The following is a 14,389-nucleotide window of genomic DNA, read 5'->3' on the forward strand; positions in this document are numbered from 1 at the left end:
CTCCCTTTCCTGTGTTTTCTTTCTCTCCCTCACCATCTGTCTCTCTTCCCCCTGTCTTTCTCTCCCTCTCTCTGTCTTTTTCTCCTCCCCCTCTCTGTAATTCCTTCTCCCTGTCTCACTGCTTCTCTGTCCGTCTCCTTCCCTGTCTTTCAAGTTTCAGTATGACTCTCTGTTAATATTTCTCTCATTTCTCAATGCTTTGTGTCCCCCTTCTCTGCTCTCTACAGTCTTTATATTTATTCGTTTATCCCTCTTATTCTCTTTCTCTTTCTCTTTCTCTTTCTCTTTCTCTTTCTCTGTCTCTTTCTCTGTCTCTTTCTCTTTCTCTTTCTCTCTCTCTTTCTCTTTCTCCTTCTCTCTCTCTCTCTCTCTCTCTCTCTGTCTGTCTCTCTCATTCTGCCTGTCCATCTATACTATATATTTTCTATTTCACTGGCTTCCTTCTCCCAATTCCCCCTCCCTCACCCTTTTCTGTCTCTTCCTACCTCTCTCTCTCTTTCTCCCACAGTCCAGATATTTAGAGTCTTTGACATTGAATCCTCTATTATGAAGATCATAGGCCTACGCCACCCACTGACATGAGCCCTGCCTACTCCCCTTGTTCAGACTACCGGAATTCAACGTATAGCTGTACGAGAATCATATACTGGAGCTGTATGATAAGCAATTACCTTTTTTTCTGGTCTGAATGGCATACAAAGAAACATCCTATAACAGAACATCTTTAATTTACATATACCGGTAGTTGTATGAGAATCATGTACATGTACTAATAGCTATAGGATAAGTAATTACTTTTTTCTGGTCTGAATGTCTCATATTAAAAGAGTCATGGTATAACAGAACATCTTTATTGCTGTACAAGAATCATGTACTAGTAGCTGAAAGATAACAATTACCTTTTTCTGGTCTGAATGGCATACAAAGAAACATTGTGTAACGGAACATCTGACATATCGTCGCTGTTTTCACGAAGTGACGGTAGTGAAAAAAAATTGCATTCACTTTGCGTTAGGATTTTCCTCACTACCGTCACTTCGTGAAAACAAGGAGGATATAGCTGTATGAGAATCATGTTCTAGTTGCTATACGATTAGTTATTATCCTTACCAGTGTGAATGTCATACGGTACATGTATTAAAAAAAAGGTTGTGTAATGAAACATCTTGTGCCGAAATGCATCCAGAAGCGGTACAGTAATCGTATCGTTTTGGCAGTCTACACATATACATGTAGGTATACCTGTAGGCCTACATATGGGACTTTATGTACATGTTTGTATCATTTTGTAATCCAAAATGTTTCTGATCTATACAGTCCTTACATAGTATGAAAACATGTCGATAAAAAATGAATAGATAGATAATTAAGTAGTTGTTTATAAACAACAATCTACAGAGAAAACCCACGAGTATAAAACCATAAATCAATTTTCCTTGGCTTTAGATCCCATAGCTTTCAGTCCTTGGCTGGGGGCCCCCCTCCGCCTGGGGAATAGATGGATGGGAGAAGATCATTAGAACGTACGACCCTTGACCCTAATTAGGGGTGAATTCCAGACCCATTGTACGGTTTGACATTGAACCCTGATGCATGGAGGAGGCTGTGCATGTTGACAGTATGTAGCATGCTAGTCTTGCATTTCAGACCCACATACTGCTACATCGCTTGAGCTAGATACACAGTGCCGTTTCAAGAACACCATTACATAGATTGTAGATAGGTAATAAATGAGATACAAATGTAGATACACTGTAGTAAGAAAGTAATGCAGTTATTTAATTTTGATAAACAGTTCATATAGACTCTTCAAATTTGGATAGGGGAGTATAGGAAATGTTTTTCATGGAGTCCCACAAGGTTTCATAATGTTCTGAAACTTAAAATGATTTTTTTTTCTTCTAATTCTTCGTTATCTGTCACTATGCAGGACCTCTTTCTAAACTGGAGAAGATAAGATGATTTATGCTGTTTAAATGCATCTTTATCAGAGTACAGATCATCAAAGGAAAATCTAAATTGTGTAAAAATTAAAATTCATAATATTACATTGTTCGTTTAGAAATAAGGAGTTAATCAAAAATCATGTTAAAGTTGAATGACTGCCGAGTTGAAAATTCATAGTGATCTTGGCATTCAAACAAACATGTACCTTTCTTATTATCCAGTTCCTTTCAAAATTTCACCAACTTGCTTATAATTCTCACAATTCCTGCTTTCACACCATTCACCTTCTTCGAAAGGTAGTCTTGCTCTCTAAAAATGGGTATGAAAACCGAGACTAAGCCTGCTGGATAGTGTGAAAAATGAGAGTGCATATAATATGCAGGGATGCCTTATTATGCAGCGAGCATAACATGGACTGATACATAAAAAGCTGCTTGGATGCCCCAAACAAGTGACCGAAATGGAGGCCTACTCATTCATAATGTAGCACTTATTTTCAAGGCTAATGGGGAAACTACTTGATTCATTAATATTAAATGGAAGGTGATAAGCTCGTTGGAGTTTGAGCCAATTTTACGCCTCATTGGCCGACTCACTTGAGAGTCCGAGGTAGCAGTTTATTTGAAATGAGATGCTTATTGGAATAATACGCACTGACATTAATGCTTCAGGTAATATGAACAAAATATACCATTTCAAAAATACATGCATACACAATTAATGCATTTGTATTTTATTGTTCATGTTTTTTTCTTCTTTTAATTTTGCATAAAGCATGTCCGCATCTATTTCCTAGAAAATAAAGTCAAGGTCAATTTCAATACCCTATTGTTTGTCCCTTAGAAAGCAAGTTCGGATAATACAAAACGTCATTATCATGTTCGCACAATTCAATAGGAGACGCATGAGGCAATCAGGCTATTGAAATTATATTTAGTCGATTGTTCCAAAGTAGTTGCGACTGTGCCATTTGTATTTTCTTTTGGGTGAATTTTTGGGAAAATCTTCCCTTCAGTGATATACAAATATTGAAAGGCAGATCACTCTTATGATAGGCCTACCCTTTGTTAATCATGAGAGAAACATATAATTTATTGTTGAAGTGTGCAGGCTAATTGTCATTAACACGCATATCTCAATATTTTTCTCATTTTGAATGTACCTTAAATGTATTGGTGTTGTATTGAGGGGCCATGGTACATGTGCGTGTGTATGCTCTCATCTACATGTAACTTCACATTTGAAAACTTGTATCACATTTAAAATAGACCACCATATTTTCCTAACTTTTCCTAAGAAAAGAAAATAAGAACAGTAAAACATAATACGATATTATAAATATGTTAAATTACGCTCAGTACATTAAAAATATAATAACATAATGTATTAAGAAAATAAAATAAGAAAAAGTAACAACAATGATAAAAGGTATGATAAGATTACTGAATATAGAAGCTTGTGTAGGTGCTATCTTATATACATATTTATGTATGGTGTGTATGTGATATAACAAATAATCTGCACGTACTGTTAAGAAACACTAACAAAGCCCATGAATGTTTTGCTTACGATATTATTTTACGATACTATCTTAAAAGATAGATAAATATAAAACGAAATAAATGTATTTTTAAAAAAATCCAAAATTGAGAGATATAACACGTGCCGTAAAGTAATTTGGCGACAATAGTCAAATCACTGACTAATCGCCAATAACTCAAAACACAACAACAACAACAACAACTCTGAATCCAATTCAGAATCGATGGCTATATCCCCCCATGTACATGTACATTCAATGAGTATTCACCATATACATGTACCATCATAATCCATCTTTTGAGTCCCAGATGGGCTTTCACTTCCTTTCGTTTACATAGATCTAATGGCCTTCTGGCGCTCAGTTAACAACTAAATAATTCATACCTCTTGTAAATTTGATGTGTGTGTTTGTTTGTTTTGTTTTGTTTTTTTTTGTGGGGGGGGGGGGGTCTATCTTTTTAGGGTGAGCCAGACGGAGATGACTGCATCCGCCCTTATCAGATCCACAAATATCCTCTCCTTGTATTATAACAAAAAAACTTAAAAAATGATTGATTACATAATACAGTTAAGAACTAAATTATTCATACCCCTTGTAAATTTGATGTTTTGGGGGTGGTCTTTTTTAGGACTCAAGAATGAAAGGTGGACTGGTTGAATTAAGGCCTTTGACAAATACTTTTATATGTACATGTAAGCTTTGATGTGTCACATTCTGAAGAAACGTAAATCAGGACAAACCCTTTTTTAGTTACCTAATTTTTTTTACCAAACTAGGTAATAATTTAGTTGTTAACTGTATGTATTCTCTAGTTCTTACTACAGGAGTTACATATAGGAATGGCTCTAATTTTAGAGGAAAAAAAAATATAATTAATCCACTTCCAGTCTGCGTTATGCGATATTGGCCAGTTTCCAATGTAGGTCAAGATTAATCACTTCCGATTCCAAAAAGGGATTACAATAATAGCACTTTTCTCCCTCTCTCTCTCTCTCTCTCTCTCTCTCTGAGGTAATATCAGTATCTTAACTGGCCTACAGGGAATTTGAGGCAATTTTTGCATAGGGGGGGGGGGGGGTATCAAATTCCGATCAAACATGAAAATCATGGATAATGGATTTTCCTCTTAACAGTTGTCTGGAACTACTTTATATGCACTTTTTCCTTGATAAAACGGATAAAAAGTTCTTTTATTGAAAAACGAATTGCTTACATCATGAAATATTCATCATTTTTTTCTTAAGCTAAAGAAAATAATTATGTGACACAGTTTAAAGTGTTTATTCTTATTTTAGATTATTATTTCCCAGAAATGCTAAGTTTGCAGGGCATGCATGTATTCTGTGTAGTGATAAATTTATAGCTTATCCATTATTCATTCATTGTTTCTACAGAATGATAATTAAATCATTAATGGTTTTCAAAACCAACATTTTCATCAATATCCGACAAAGAATAAAGCAGTCCTTGAAGTAGATCATGTCATTAAAGTGCTAAAAGTGTTTTTATTTTTATTGCAAATATTTGTGGTATAAGATGTACATGTAGTGTATGTAAAGAGCTTTCTTCCCTTAACCATATTCCTGCTAAGTGTTTTGAAATTTGTAAACAACACTTCTGTTGAACTATATGTCTAGCCTCGAAAATATCAATTTCTTTTCATTTTACGAAGTAGTTCCTTGTTGATCAGCTATGGACGTTATAGTATCATACTGATTGACTGCCAAGAGCTTTGGTTGTATTTGTAATTGTGTTATGAATTATGACCTTGATCAAACTGCAATGAATGAGTATTGATATTAAAAGATGCAGTCCTTGGTTTAATAGCATGGAAGAATTCATTGGTGATATACTTGCCGTTACGATTGATTTGTAAGTGTTGTGATGAAAAACTCTCCTGCCATTTTCTTTGCAAAACTCGATCATGAATAGTACATTATTTGCGTTCGTTTGGACAAAGTGAGTTTTGCATTTGTCGTTTGTGTATGACATGTATATGCTGCAGTGTGTTATGGTGTAATCGGTAGAATATTGTGAAAGTGAGAACTCTTTATGTTACTACAGTCAAACCTGCTTTAGTGACCACCTGTCTACAAAGACCACATTTTTTGTTTCCCTTGAAAATGGTTTCTCATTGACACATGTAATTAAGGAACTTGTCTACAAAGACCACTTTATGTGTTTCCCTTGGGCTGTCGCTATAGACAGGTTTGACTGTACATATATGTTAGCAGGCAATACAAATATTAACAAAATGTATTCAGTGTATGCTTTCTCCCTTGTTGAGAAGTAATTATCTTGTAACTTGTTATTTGTTTCATGTCAGTGTCCAGTTATGAGTTACAAATATATGTTGCTCTGTCAAGCAAATTAGATGTTAGCTAAAGAGTACTATTTTTTGCCAGACCTTTGTCAGAGTCCTAAATTATAAGGCTCCCATGGGGGAAAAAAAAACAACATACATGTAAATGCATGTGATGGGACTACGCTTTCATTCTTTGTTATATAGGATTTAAACAATAAACAGACTTTTGATAATCATGAGATAGCATTTAAAACCACAAAATTGTTATTGATTTTATGTTGAATTTGTAGCACATGCACTTCATTCACATATATACACTTTGAATTTCAATGTATTACACAGGTTATGTTAACGTTGTAGGACATTGTAAAATTAGATCATGCACTATACGTATGACAAGGTTGTCTTTACCGGTATTTTGTTTATTTTTGAAAAAAAACTTTAAGAAAAAATTGAGTGCCAATTACAAGCCCCTTCAGCATGGTTATGATTTATATCCTTTAATTTTCTTTGCATAATGAATAATTTTGTTGAATCTGCTTTATTGATGCTAAAACCCTTGGGTTTTTGGTTATACATGTAATGCGATTTGTTGTGCTATCAATCAGTTATTGTGTTCAGATCAAACAAGTTTTGACGCAAAAATCTGTATATATATTATATATACATAATTATATATATATATGATAATAGATATATTGTGTGGTATAATGAATATCATAGAAATAAACTCATGATTTTTTTTGTGGAAAGTTTGGTTGAATTTGGTCTTTATTTTTATATCCCAAAGATATTATAGATTTGGTCAGCAAGTGAGGGAGATGGGAGGTTGATAAAGGCGAAATGGAAAAAGTTAGTGTGAATAAAAGAAAGGAACGAGGAACAAACTGGGGAGAATGGAGAGAGAGAAAGAGAGATAGAATTTGTGAGGGGAGTAAGGGGAATTGAGAGTTGGAGTGAGGGAGAAGAAAGGAAGAGAAAGGGGGAGTAAGGGGAAGAAAGGGGGAGAGGGAGAGGGGCTGAACGAATAAAGAACAAAGCTAAGAAAAACTTGAAACATCATTATAGAGGATGAAATAGAAGCCTACAAAAGAGAGGCCTAACATGACAAAATTACTGCAGATATTACTTTAAATCTGAGAAGAACATAACATGTATTTAAATGAATAAACTTAAAATAAACATTGGTGTACTGGCATATTCTAAATATTTTACTATCTAATGTTTCTTTAGCATTTTCCTGCCTTTAGAACAGGCTTAGAGTACATTGCTGGAGGAAGGACATTCTCTCAGCATATGTTTTCCTTGTATTGGTTATCAGTCTCACCCAACAAATAATGTTACCCTTGGTGATATGATGGAAAATAAACTATGGAAAGCGATGGACCTGCGTTGGGTTGGGTCGTCTTTTAGATGACCTTTGTTTAGTGTGTGGGCTTGGAACAAAAAACAAACCAAAAATAAACAGCTAGCTTCTCAGAATGAATCTTTGATCTGACTCATTCTCAAAACCGAGTGTTTTGTCACAGTCAACATCAAAAGAATCAGGCTTTAATCCTCGCCCCCACAAACAAGCAGAGTGTTTGAGTGGGTGTGTCATTCTGCAAAGTCCCTTTATTTCTTCCGAAAATACTCCCCAAATCACTATGTTTATTATGATGGATATAGGCTCTTTTTTATTTCAAGAACTAATCATCATTAACACTTCCTAGTATATTGTTGATGTCGGGGTGAGAACAATTATTAAAAAAAATCCTTGTTCATATGGGTGATTAGGGTATTATTTGTTAACAGTTGCCTTGTAGATGATTTTACATTGACCATTCATTGAGCTTCCAGTGGCTTATTTTGTTCATTGTTGCTAGTCTTTAAAATACACTGTTACTTGAAATTCTGCTATGTAAACAAGACTCTGTTCAACTTCAACTCAATACTGATTTAAAGAGAAATAGAAACTAAGAACAATTCTTTTAATTTTATTTTATTATATTATATTATATATTTGTATCAAATTATTATATATATTTTTGACTCTTCATTTTTTTAAACGATCGGTTGAATTGTTATTTGATTCAACTCAACGTTTGTCTTCATCTTTAGCTTGTAATGCAGTGCAATTTTTTTTAGGTTTGATGATTCTATAATCCCCCATGATAGCCCCAATCATTTTCTTTCCCTTGTTGATAATTATGATGGTGTAATGGCTATAGCGTGTCAGAGTAGATGAAAGAAGAGGCTAATAATCAATCAGGCCTTCATTATCACAAATGATAAAACGGTGAAGTTGAGCTATGATGTAATAAAGATTTTTCCTTCTAGCAGGTAAAGCTAGGTGCTAAGTATTTTGTCTTGATTAGTTTCCTTTGTGTGTTAAACCTCCTTCTTACTCCGCCATTGTTAACAAGATAAGGTGTGGGGAAAACCGTACAAAGATGCGATTAGGGCTTAATTGGACTGGCTTTTAACTGTGCACATAATGAGACTGGAGTCTTAGCCAGGAATACACAAGAGGATTGATTTAATTAAGGTAAATTTGAAAAGAGGTTTTGAGAGTAATGGTCAATAAGGAAGCAGGAAGATTTCAGTGTGTTTTTTAACCACAGCCAGGTATTCTAACGATTAGTGCAAGCTTGGATGTTTGAGCTTGTGAAGGTTTTTCTATAAGCCAAGTTGTAGACTTTTCCATTTTAAGAAAATAATAATATTTCACTGCATTTGCAGTAGTGTTTCAAGAGTATTTGGAGTATTAGCCTACAGCAGTAAGTGGAGTTCCCCCCTCTCCAAACTTCAACATGACTAATATCTAAATAGTAACATTTCTGGTATTGTTTTTTTGTGTGGTCATATTTAAAATACATGTATATAGAAAACATCTCTTTTTTAAATGCAAAATTTTGCCTTAAGCCTTCTTAGATTCCATCTTTATTTTATGATAGCACTTAAGGTTAATGAAAGGATATATTTAATGGCACTACTCGAAATACAGATCTTCTCCTTTATCTCTTTCTTACCCTTTAATTGTAACAATCAGTACTGCCCCTTCGATTTATCCCTCCCTATTTTCACTACCCCCACTTCTCTCTCTCTCTCTCTCTTACCCATTCTTTCTGTCTGTCTGTCTCTCTCCCTTTCTTTCCCCCTTTCACATAGTCCCTCACTCACATCCCCTCTCTCTCTCTCCCCTTCTTTCTTCCTCAACTCAAATCTATACACCAACCCTTCAATTCGTTTTCTATCTTTCCATCTCCCTCCTGTTGCCTACCCCATCTCTCAGTGTATCTTACATTTTCTGTGCAACTTCTACATAATTGTGTTCAATAATTTAACATTCAATCCCATTTATCATAAGTCCATAATAATACAAGTACAGTTAAACCTGCTTTAGTGACTACCTGTACAGAAAGATCACATATTTTTCTTTATTGAGTACCGGTATGGTTTGTCATTAATACCTATACCAGTATATAAAGACTACCTGTCTATAATATACAATATATATATATATATATATATATAAAGACCTCAATTCATGTTTCCTTGAGCAGTCTTTATATACAGGTTTCACTGTCATTATATTGATGGCTTCAATTTTACACTCTGGACTTTACCCACACAAAACAATCTTACATCAATCAGAAATAATAAATACTTGAAACCAAAATTAATATCTCACATATCAAACAAAAATTCTTTTATTGAATACAATATGCCATTCCATCAAAGTCCAAAATTCAAGACTTTTAAACAAACAAGAGCAAAATATTTTTGTAAAATGTCATTATGGACGAGAGTACAAACAAATATAATATCCACAGATATACAAACAAAGGGCCACTCGGGCTGAATACACACACACAAATCAAATTATTTCCTTGAATTATAACATTCTTACATCATGAACCAAATGGTTCAATGAAATATCACATCATACAGATGAACATTTGATGTATGGAATACAAATTTCTGGTAAAATCCTTGGACAAATGCAAATGATTTCTTATGGTCAGGCCTAAACAATGCCACTTAAGGAATGAATAGATTCACAAAATATCACATCTTTTCACATAGATGTATAGAACAAACAAGTATCATTTATACTGTTCAAAGTAATGGTGGATAAGTGTGTTTGTTTTGCACAGGAATATATCAAAGGAGGAACATAAAATCTGAGAATTATCAGGAAGAATAACAATCTATATTTGGTATTAAAACACAAGTTATCAATCTACGGAATTACAGGGCTCTACAAAAGCAAACTCAGAGCAGAGTGGAAATCAATCATGAGGATTTCTTCTTACTTCTTATTATACTATAGTACTACATGTACCATATCAAGACAAATGCGAACACAATTCAACATCCTATAACAAATGTTTAATATTCCCACAAGGATTTTAGGCACTGACTTGCATCTGCAGTACATATTCCCCTAAAATAGCAGAAAATCTTTTTAGAAGTTCTTTTTTAATCAATGATAATTTTGGTAGAATGATACAAGGGGCAGTGCACCATGCATAGCTCATGGCATTAAACAACTAAACAAGAAAAAGGTGGGAAGCCAATATAATTGCATAAGAAAAGGGTAGAGAGAGGGGGGAGAAGGAAAGAGAGAAGAGAGAGGTGGGAGAAGAGAGAGGAAGAGAGAGATGGAGAAAGGGAGAGATGGAGAAGGAGGGAAAGAGGGAGGAGGGAGAGAAAGAGATAGAGGGAGAGAGAGAGATAGAGAAAGAAAAGGGAGAGATGGAGAAGGAGGAGGGAGAGAAAGAGATAGATGGAGATAGAGAGATAAAGAGAAAGACAGATAAGGAAAGAGAGAGAGAGAGAGAGAGAGAGAGAGAAGGGGGCAAGTAAGAAAGAGTTAAGTACATATTTTTTTTTTTAATTGATGGATAAAGGCATGGCTGGGTACTGGTAGAAAAAACTTATACATTCCACAGTGTACCTGTACAGGTACTTCCATCCCATTTTCTGTACGAAAACTATGTTCAGGTAACCCAGCACAGGCAGCCAAGCTAGGTTTGACATAAGGCAGCCAGTGAGGATAAAGAAAAGGGGGTGGGCTGGATGTAAAGGATCGAGTCCGATGAAAGGTACCACTTTGTTTCCGTGGCAACGAACCACACACAACCTTGAAATCTACAAATCGGGTTACATTCTGTCAACGTTGCTCATTAGCAAGTCATAACGATCATGGAATCGTCACCGTGCCCCCCCCCCCCCCCCCCCCTTCTCTCACCTTACACGCTGGACGAAAAGTTAGTGATACGCATTAATGCAGTTGGCATAGGAAGGGGTTACAGTTTTCGCTCGCACAGTGGCAGAAAAGTGCCGTGAACTTTTCCTGTCCAGGAAGAAAAAACTAGAGTAGTCTAATTGGGTTTTCTGCGTTACCCAATGAAGTTTTCCTGTTGATTTGCAGCAGGGTCTATTCCCATAACCAGAACACCTTCGTGTACAACCATGCACAGCCCCTTTGAATTACATGTACAGTCACACTTGGTTTAGTGAACACCTGTCTACAAAGACCACATTTTTTGTTTCCCTTGACAATGGTTTCTCATTGAAACATGAAATATAGGCACCTGTACATAAAGACCACGTGCCTGTAACGACCACTTTTCTTGTCTCCCTTGGGTGGTTTTTATAGACAGGTTTCACTGTATATGCCTCATTATGCAAAATGGCATGCTTTACATTGCTTGACAATTCAGCCAGGACGGTTTGGATAAAAAAGAAACATATTTAGGATGCATCACAGAACTTTCTTTTTCTTAAAAAAAATGCTTACTTGATCACTATTAAGTTCACATTCCCCAAAGAGAAATAAGACATGCAAAGTGGTCTTAAAACTGTGAATTACTTTTAAACTGAAAGGAAAAGGTGGTATACGTGTACCAAATGCTCTGTGGCTTGGTTTACTATAAAACACAACATCCACAATATATAAAAAGTTTAGCAATGGAAAAAGGCCCCTTAAAGTAGCTTCTGTTTTGTCGACAGAGTGTCAGAATTATTATATCCCCATCTCCACTTTTCTGAAGCCTCAAACCAGATGATCTCATTGGCTATGATCGTGAATGACAACATGTTTTTCAAAGATCGGGATGGGGGCGCAGGAAAGGGGAGATAAAAATCATGTGATTGACGGAAAAGCAAGTGTTTACACGCAATTCAACCAAATCATGACTTCCCTAATCGATGTACATGCTTAAATCATTTATCATAAGGCTGTGTGTACTTCAAAGGGCTTGGTTATTTTTCACAAATTTAATAAGATGCCAAGGTATTACATGACTTTCCTAATCATTTTACATGCTTAAATCATTTATTATAAGGCTGTGTGTATTTCAAAGGGCTTGGTTATTTTTCACAAATTTATCAAGATGCCAAGGTATTACAAGAAGTACCTTCTTCCTTGTTGGAAGTGGGCCAAAAGAGTATTTACTGATGATCAAAACTTCATCATTCATTGTACAAAAAGCATAAGGCCAAAAATACTGTTCAATTAAAATTAGTTTAAACTTCAAATCATCTTCAATTTGATCGAAAACCATAGCATTTTTTGCTAAGGGGTTGGTTTTTCATAACATTAATAAATTATTCTTTCTTGGAAAAGATCATCCTTTAATAATATGAAACGAAACTGATGTTCATATTCACAAATGGGGAACTTGCAAACATTAGAAACAATATTGCTTAATTTCACGAAAAGTTCACCATTTGACAAAATAATATTTCCACAAATATCAATCTCTGTCAAACATTCCCAGGTCGGGTTCGTTTTCCTGGTCTCTGCAAATAAAATATTCTATCTGAGCATATGTACATGCAACAACTAAAATTGTCAACCTAATTGCTGCAAAGAAATATATATATATTCATATAACTTGTAACGAAGTATACATCAAATCTGTATTTTCAAATATGCATTCATTTGTACAAGCAAAACTAAAATCTTATTCCAGCTAGACCCGTCAAAAATATACTAAAAACAAGTTCTATACACAATGAATAAAATAAACTGCAAACTATATATACAGATCACTTTTGCTTCAAATATTTACAAACATAAAGACGCATGTATGGGGATGTACTCAAGAATGAGGGGGAAGGGTCTACTCATATCACATTAGATTTGTTAGATGAATAGGGAATGTTGCATGAAATTAGTATATGAAGAATACAAAATGATTATATGCATTAATACTGTTTATCTTCAAGGCAGTGTAACTTAATATACACAGCAAGGCATATCGATGCCAATTTGGTCAAAACGCAGGCACCGACAATGATAGAGATTTAATACAATCTCTAAGTTTAATTTAAAAAATTATTAAAAAATGCAAATTTTCAAAGAGCTGCCAAACTTAGAATTATAACTTTCTGCGTTGGTATAAACCTTTCTTATACAAATTACATACTCTCAAATATTTAATTCCGTTTTGGAACAACTTTCTTCTCAAATCTCTAAACATCTGCAGCCTTCAGAAGCATGCAACTAATACATCCAAAATAAATTGTACATAACATAAAATTCACAAATATTTCAGAATTCAAAACTTAATACATAAACTAATATTTTAGAGCATGCATAGTGAGTGCCTATACAGCTCAAAATTAAATTCAAAAATAAATTCAGACTTTTTAGAATTATGTAAACTGTTTTGAAAAAAGTTTACAAATAATAAATAAATCAATTAACTCCTTCTCTCCTAAAATGAACTGTTTTTTTTTATATAGATAATACAAAAACAGAAGCAAGTGTTTCATCTTTTTTTACTTAAAAAATAAATGGTGTTTTACAATTTGTTTTACATTTCTTTACTTGATACTCAGAATTTGTTTTCACCTGGTTTATCAAAATATAAGATCACTTGATTTAGATTTTTAAAATATTTCTATGATATACACTTCAGACCTTACATAGGAAAATACAAATCTTGGTTCAGAATCCTACAAAGTTTCAATACAAATCCAAAGTCATGTAAAATGCACCCTGCACAAGTAAAATTTGAAAGATGGAAATGTTAAAATTGTAAAAATCTCAGTAAAAAAATTATGTACATACAATATTAATTCTCACAAAATATCAGCAAAAAAGTAAACTCTACATCGATGTCTCGTACAATATTTTTCCTTATTTTAAAAGTTTTTTTATCTTGCCAAATGATAAACAAAACAAGGATTTCACTTCAATAGCCTACAACATTTAAGATTTTGCTTTTCAACATCTTTGAAATAGTGTTTTTCTAAAAGCAGAATAAAATTTAAAAATACCACATGTCACCAAACTTGGACAAGAAACTGGCAAGAATCAAAAAGTTTCATTATTCTTTATGAAAAGCAATTTGTTTGCAATTTTGTTTGCAATTATGTTAGCAATAATCTAATAAAAAGATCAGGTTTTAGTTCTTCCTTACAACCCAGCTTGCAGTAAGATTACTGACATGTATTACAAATCTTTATCCAATGTCAAAGAAATCAATTAGTACAATTCTTTTTAAGATGTGGGGGTACAATTTCCATTGTATGTGGAGGGTTTGTTTTTTCATCTTTTGAAAAATAAGAGACATTCATTTTGAATGAACTACTAT

The sequence above is a fragment of the Strongylocentrotus purpuratus genome, unplaced genomic scaffold (assembly GCF_000002235.5).
Source record: "Strongylocentrotus purpuratus isolate Spur 01 unplaced genomic scaffold, Spur_5.0 spur5_scaffold_18, whole genome shotgun sequence".
Lineage (NCBI taxonomy): Eukaryota > Metazoa > Echinodermata > Echinoidea > Camarodonta > Strongylocentrotidae > Strongylocentrotus > Strongylocentrotus purpuratus.